The sequence below is a fragment of the Gossypium hirsutum genome, chromosome A13, assembly GCF_007990345.1.
Source record: "Gossypium hirsutum isolate 1008001.06 chromosome A13, Gossypium_hirsutum_v2.1, whole genome shotgun sequence".
NCBI classification, from domain to species: Eukaryota; Viridiplantae; Streptophyta; class Magnoliopsida; order Malvales; family Malvaceae; genus Gossypium; species Gossypium hirsutum.
In genome coordinates, this window is record NC_053436.1 from 99,399,888 (window position 1) to 99,407,112 (window position 7,225).

Here is a 7,225-nt window from a genome sequence, read left to right on the forward strand (position 1 = left end):
AAAGTTTCAAACATTCCAAGTTGAGCATTTTATTATGAAAACATAGGTGTCTCCCCTCATCTAAGTAATTACTTTTGATTCAAAATATCATAGAGTTTCACATCCTCACTAAAGATTCACTCAAATCACTCGAGGTGTTTAAGGACAATAAATGAAGCACTCAAGAGTCAATAATGAAAAGTCATTACCAGAGGCTTGCATGAAAATTAAATCTCCTCCACTATAAATTGAGATGAAACATCAGTCAAAAGGTCTTTAGAGGGTTGTAACATGGCTTTGGTTAGAGGGTGTGGTCACAAACTAAAAGAAAGGGTTAGAATTGAGATTGAATTTAAAAATTGCCTAACTAGAAAAATGTCTAGTCATCAATTGCGTACAGCAGAGCTTTTTCTCAGAATATGGAATTTAACTTCTTTAGATTAGAAGATCACTACTACTAATATGTATAGACATGTATTTTTTTTAAGAACAAGTCAATTTACAAAATAGAATAAAACATAGCCAAGCAACTATTCCAACTCAAATCTCGACAAAAATAGGGATCAAATTAATTTAGGGACTTCAACAATAATGAGTTATGGGTTAATATTGATGGTAAATTAATGAATGAGTTGTTAGGCTCAAGGGGGTTTACTAAGGGTTAATTGTGAAGGTAGGCTTTTATGGAGTAAGTGGGTTAAACCTAAGTGCCTTTATCATTTTGACATATCAAATCAAATAGTGTGGTCTTAACATGCATAATCAAGCAAGTTCTAGAATAACAATTCAATACTGAAGTACTCATAATAAAAGTGAGCATGAAAGAAATAATAGATGCTCTAAAGGCTTAATATCTCAAAAAAATTATGGCTTTTTGATGTTTAAACTTGTGAATTCCAACTCAAAATAATACCTAAATTTGGGGAAACAACCTAAAAGTTTTTAATTCTTCAAAAATCAACTTATCATGCTTGATTCCCTAATGTCTTAAAGTTTAAACAATCAATGCATAAATGCCTATGTTTTAATTCAAGATATATCAATAAACGTTATAGACTAATGGAACTCATTCTAATAATGATATGAGAAAATCGTATGAGAATAAAACAAAATTTAGGGATTTTTCTAATATAAAAGACCCCCTACACTTAAGATGTGCATTGCCCTCAATGTATAAAGGTAGATATATTGAAAAAGATAGATTTATAATCATAAGATAGGGAGAGAAGTGAAACTTCCTGAATGATGAATGAATTCCTTAAACTGGAGTTTTGGAGAATAATCAGCGTGAGAGTGGAGGAGGATACTTCAGTGGAGTTAGAGGTTCATTAGTCCATAAGTCCTGTGCCAAAAGAATATTATATCTGGTGGGAGCTATGGTCGTGGTCAAGCAGGACATGGCAGTCGTGGAGAACCTTTCCCGGGGGAGTTTTTAGTTCCGATACGAGGATGAGCTTTGGAGCTCTTTCTGACTGTGATAAAATCAAGAACTCTTTAAGAGGTATACTGAAGCATAACTACTCGTAGTGAAATAGTCGAAGAACAAAAATTGTAAAAACTCAGGATAAAATAGTATTAAAAGGAAATATTTAAAAAAATAATTTCAGAATATAGAGATAAAAATAAAATAAAATAAATAATAGGTGTTAATATAGAAATTGGGGTACACGGCCGTGGGGCACGCCCGTGTGCTCTAATCTCAGCCCGTGCGTTTTGTAGTTTTCAAAATTAGGCACATTGGTGTCCACAGCCATGTTGCACGGCCGTGTCGATCTCTGTTTGCTTCTCCCACGCCCGTGTATGCAGGCACACACCCATGTTAAATTGACAGGTTTACCCACGGTTTCAAAACACGGGCGTGCAACATGGCTGTTTCGCCCACGGCCATGTGACATGGCCGTGTCTACTTATTGCATCCGCTGTTAGGGAAAAAATTTTTGCCCTGTTTTCACACGGTCGTATCGCACGGCTGTGTTGCATCCCGTGGTATGTGCACGGCCTATGGCATGCCCGTGTGCTTGGTCGTGTGGTTCTGAAAAGCCTGTGTTCAATGATTTGGTTAGTATGTTAGATTTTAAAAACTAAAATTTAAAGAATGTAATATTGTTAGTGCTCGGGTTGCCTCCCGAGAAGTGCTTATTTAAAGTCTAAGCTAGACTTTACCATGTGAGTATACTTAAGGAGATTCGTGGAGCCGTAGCTCTTCCCTGTCATCTTTAAATTTCTCACCTTTGTAAGGTTTGAGGCGATGTCCATTTACTTTGAAAGTACCTTGCGATGGGTGACTTATTTCTACTGTGCCGTATGGGAAAACTGTTTTGACTACGAACGGACTTGACCATCGTGATTTAAGCTTCCTAGGGAACAATTTGAGTTTTGAGTTATATAACAGTACAAGATTTCCAACTTCAAATTGTTTATTTTGTTTTAACCGAGCATCATGGTGTCGTTTCGTTACTTCCTTGTATAGTCTTGAATTTTCATATGCATAGGTTCGCTATTCGTCTAACTCATTTAACTGTATCAACCTATTTTCACCTGCAAGTTTGGGATCAAAGTTTAGAAATTTTATAGCCCAGAATACTTTGTGTTCTAACTCAAATGGTAGATGACAACTTTTTTCATAAACGAGTTGTATGGTGATATTCCTATGGGGGTTTTAAAAGTAGTTCTATAAGCCCATAATACGTAATTTACTTTCATTGCCCAATCTTTCCTGTTTAATCCTACCGTCTTTTCTAGGATACGTTTAAGTTCTCGATTTGCCACTTCGACTTGGCCACTAGTTTGAGGGTGGTAAGGGGTAGCTATTCGGTGGTAACTCCATATTTCTTGAGGGTCTTTTAAAATTGGGCGTTACAGAAATGAGTCCCCCTATCACTGATGATTAATCTAGGTGTTCCAAATCGAGAGAAAAGTTTTTTAAGGAAACGTACCACTACTCTAGCATCATTTGTAGGCAGAGCTTGGGCTTTAACCCATTTAGACATATAATCGACAGCTACTAAGATGTATTTATTCCCAAATGAACTAGGGAATGGACCCATGAAGTCGATACCCCAAACATCAAATATTTCACATGGAAACATATATGTCTGAAGCATTTCATCACGGTTAGAGATATTACCTGTCCTTTGGCATTTGTCACAAGAAATAAGATACCTGTTGGCATCTTTGAATAAGGTAGGCCAATAAAAACCTGATTCAAGTATTTTATGTGCGGTCTTATTTCCACCATAACATCTAAGATTTTTAATGCTTCTGTTCCTGTAACGCATCGCCGAATGACTTGATCTGCACATATACGGAAAAGAAAAGGATCTTCCCAAAAGTAGTTTTTCACACCAGTAAAGAATCGTTTCTTTTGCTGATGTGTCAACCCTTTTGGGATAATGTTAACGGCTAAAAAATTTGTGATGTCTGGAAACCAAGGTACCTCCGAGTCAGAAATATAAAAAAATTGTTCTTCAGGGAACGAATAATTTTTTTGCACTTCATCTAGCTCTTTAGTACTTGAATTTTCAAGCCTGGATAAATGATCAGCTGTGAGATTTTCTGCTCCTTTCTTATCTTGAATTTCCAAGTCGAATTCCTGCAATAACAAAATCCATCGACTGAGTCGAGGTTTTGCATCAGTCTTAGTTAACAGGTAGCGAAGGGCAGAATGGTTAGTATAAACAAAAACTTTAGATAATATTAGATATGACTTAAATTTATTGAATGCAAAAACCACAACTAACAATTCTTTCGCAGTGGTGGTGTGGTTCTCCTGTGCGGCTGTCAAAGTTTTGCTAGCATAGTAAATAGGTTGAAAGTGCTTGTCCATTCGCTATCCCAAAACTGCACCTACTGCAAAGTCACTCGCATTACACATTAGTTCAAAAGGTAAATTCCAATCAGGTGCTATTATAATTGGAGCATTAATCAATTTATCTTTTAGAGTATTAAATGCTTCTAAACATTCCTGATCAAAATTAAAGAGCATATCTTTTTCTCGTAATTTGGTCAAAGGCTTAGCTATTTTAGAAAAATCTTTAATAAATCTTCTATAAAACCTAGCATGTCCTAAAAAAATTCTAATAGCCTTAACCGAACTAGGAGGAGGTAATTTTTCAATGATTTCGACTTTAGATTTATCAACCTCAATCCCTTTACTAGAAATTTTATGTCCTAACACAATACCTTCTTAAACCATAAAGTGACATTTTTCCCAGTTAAGTACAAGGTTCGTTTCCTCACATCTTAGTAGAACTCGTTTTAAATTTTTAAGGAAAAGATGGAAAAGGTTACCGAACACCGAGAAATCATCCATAAATACCTCAATGATATCTTCTACGAGTTCGTCAAAGATGGCCATCATGCAGTGCTGGAACGTAGCAAGAGCATTACATCATCCAAAGGGCATTCTTCGATAAGCAAATGTATCGTATAGACATGTGAATGTCGTTTTTTCTTGATCTTCAGGAGCTATTGGGATTTGAAAATAGCCAGATAGTCTGTCTACGAAGCAGTAGCACATGTGTCCTGACAGTCTTTCCAACATTTGGTCAATAAATGGCAAGGGGAAGTGATCTTTTCTCGTAGCATCATTTAGCTTCCTATAGTCAATGCAAACTCTCCAACCTGTAACTGTCCTAGTTGGAATTAGTTCATTCTTCTCATTGGCTACCACAGTCATGCCTCCTTTCTTAGGAACAACCTGCACTGGACTTACCCAAGAACTGTCAGAAATAGGATAAATAATTTCAGCATCTAGAAGTTTAATTACCTCGGTTTTCATAACTTTCTTCATGTTGGGGTTCAGTCTTCTTTAAGCTTGTGCACATGTTTTATATTCATCTTCCATTAAAATTTTGTGGGTGCAAAAAGAAGGGTGATCCCTTTAATGTCAGAAATTTTCCAAGCTTTGGCCTTTTTATGTTCTTTTAATACTTGGATTAATTCCTCTTTCTCCTTGGGTTGCAAGTTAGACGCAATAATAACTGGTAATGTAGAATTATTTCCAAGGAATGCGTATTCCAAGTGATTTGGTAATTGTTTGAGTTCTAGTTTGGGAGGTTCTTCAATAGAGGGTTTTTGCTTAAAATCATTGTTCCCCTTAATGTCCTCATATTCTGCTTGTCTTTGGGAAGATTCATTGAAGTTCAGTTTAGTTTTTATTTTACCTGTCTCGGAATCATCGTCATCTATCTCCTCTCCTTGGGCATGGCACAGTTCCAACGTGTCCTTATTTATGATTTCCTAAAAAGATTTTTGAGCAATATGATCAATAGAGTCAATAAAATAACATGAGTCATCCTGTTCCCTAGAAAATCTCATGGCATCATAAATTTTAAAAACGATTTCTTCATCTCCTACTATAAGTACCATTTTACCATCACCTACATCAATAACAGCCCTAGCAGTGGCTAAAAATGGACACCTTAAGATTAAAGGCACTTCAACATCTTCATCCATATCAAGCATAACGAAGTCAACAGGGAATATAAATTTATCTATTTTTACAAGTATGTCCTCTATAATACCCTTAGGATATTTAACAGATCTATTAGCTAGTTGAATACTCATCCTAGTGGTTTTAGGTTCCTCAAGACCAAGTTGTTTAAACATTTTATATGGCATCAAATTAATGCTAGCACCTAAATCAGCTAGTGTCTTATCAACGTTAAAACTACCAATTAAGCAGGGTATAGTAAAACTTTCTGGATCTGTTAGTTTGGTTGGCAGTTTGTTTTGGAGTATAGCCGAGCATTCCTCGTTAAGTTCCATTGTAAATAATTCTTCAAACTTCCTTTTGTTTGTTAGGAGCTCCTTTAAAAATATTGCGTCTGTAGGCATCTGCGATATAACTTCAACAAAAGGTAAGTTAATATGTAGTTGTTTAAAAATTTCAAGGAATTTACCAAATTATGCATCCATGCGATCTTTCTTCAACTTTTTTGGGTATGGAATTGGTGGTTTATATTCCTTCGACATTGGATTGTCATTGCTTTCGGGTTTTACCTCCTCTCCTTTGCTTCTGTCAGCTTCTTGTTGTGGCTTCTTTTTCTATTCAGCTAACACTTTCCCACTCCTCAGTGTAACTTCCTTCACATATGCTTTTGGATTGGGTTCGGTGTTACTAGGTAGATTTCCTGGTACTCTTTCTGAAATCATCTTAGCCAACTGTCCAATTTGAGTTTCGAGCCCTTGGATCGATGCTTGTTGATTTTTCAGTGTCGTCTCAGTATTCTGAAAACGAGTCTCTGACAATGAGATGAATTTGGTTAGCATCTCTTCAAGGTTCGGCTTTCTCCTGCTGGTATGGTGGTTGCTGAAAGCCTGGAGAGGGTGGTGGTTTCTGATTTCCTTGGTCTCCTCATGAAAAATTTGAGTGATTCCTCCAACATGTATTGTAAGTATTGCTATAAGGATTGTTTTGGGATCGAGGATTATTACCCATGTAATTTAACTGCTTGTTCTCCATGTTGTAGCCATAAGGTGGGTATTCTGAATTGCTCGATCCACCTCCATTTGCTTCGCACTGCATTGCTGGGTAAACCTGTGAAGAACTAAGAAAACCATCAATTTTATTATTCAAGAGTTCTACCTGATTAGAGAGCATGGTGACCGAATCATCGTTATAAACACTGGCTATTTTTGTTGGCTTTGTCCTCATGACTTGCCACTGATAGTTATTCAGTGACATCTCCTCTAAAAATTCATAGGCATCTTCAGGTGTTTTATTATTGATGGTTCCGTCAGCAACTGCGCCAACCATTTGTCGAGTCGAAAGATTCAGGCCATTATGAAAAGTTTGAACCTGTAGTTAGAGTGGTAACCCATGGTGAGGGCATCTTCGCAAAAGGTTCTTATATCTCTCCCATGCATCATAGAGTGTTTCTAAATCCATCTGCACAAAAGAAGAGATATCATTCCGTAATTTAGACGTTTTAGTCGGCAAAAAATATTTTAATAAGAACTTTTCGGTCATTTGTTCCCAAGTAGTGATTGACCTCCGCGGTAACAAATTCAACCACTGTTTAGCTTTGTTTCTCAATGAAAAAGGGAATAACAGAAGGCAAATGGCGTCACTAGAAATGCCATTAATTTTAAATGTACCACATAGTTCTAAAAAGTTTGCTAAGTGAGTGTTTGGGATCTTCGTCCTGCAAACCATCAAACTGAACAAATTACTGTATCATTTGATTTGTGTTAGGTTTCAGTTCAAAAGTATTTGTAGCTACAGCAGGTCTAACTATGCTCG

The 7,225-nt window shown here is 36.5% G+C and overlaps 1 non-coding gene across 1 annotated transcript; it reads left to right on the forward strand.

Moving 5' to 3' along the window:
* The first annotated feature begins 6,797 nt into the window (after positions 1-6,797).
* Positions 6,798-6,904, forward strand: LOC121213336 (small nucleolar RNA R71). The gene has a single exon (XR_005908719.1). It is a non-coding gene; the product is annotated as a small nucleolar RNA R71 (small nucleolar RNA).
* The last annotated feature ends 321 nt before the right edge of the window (positions 6,905-7,225 follow it).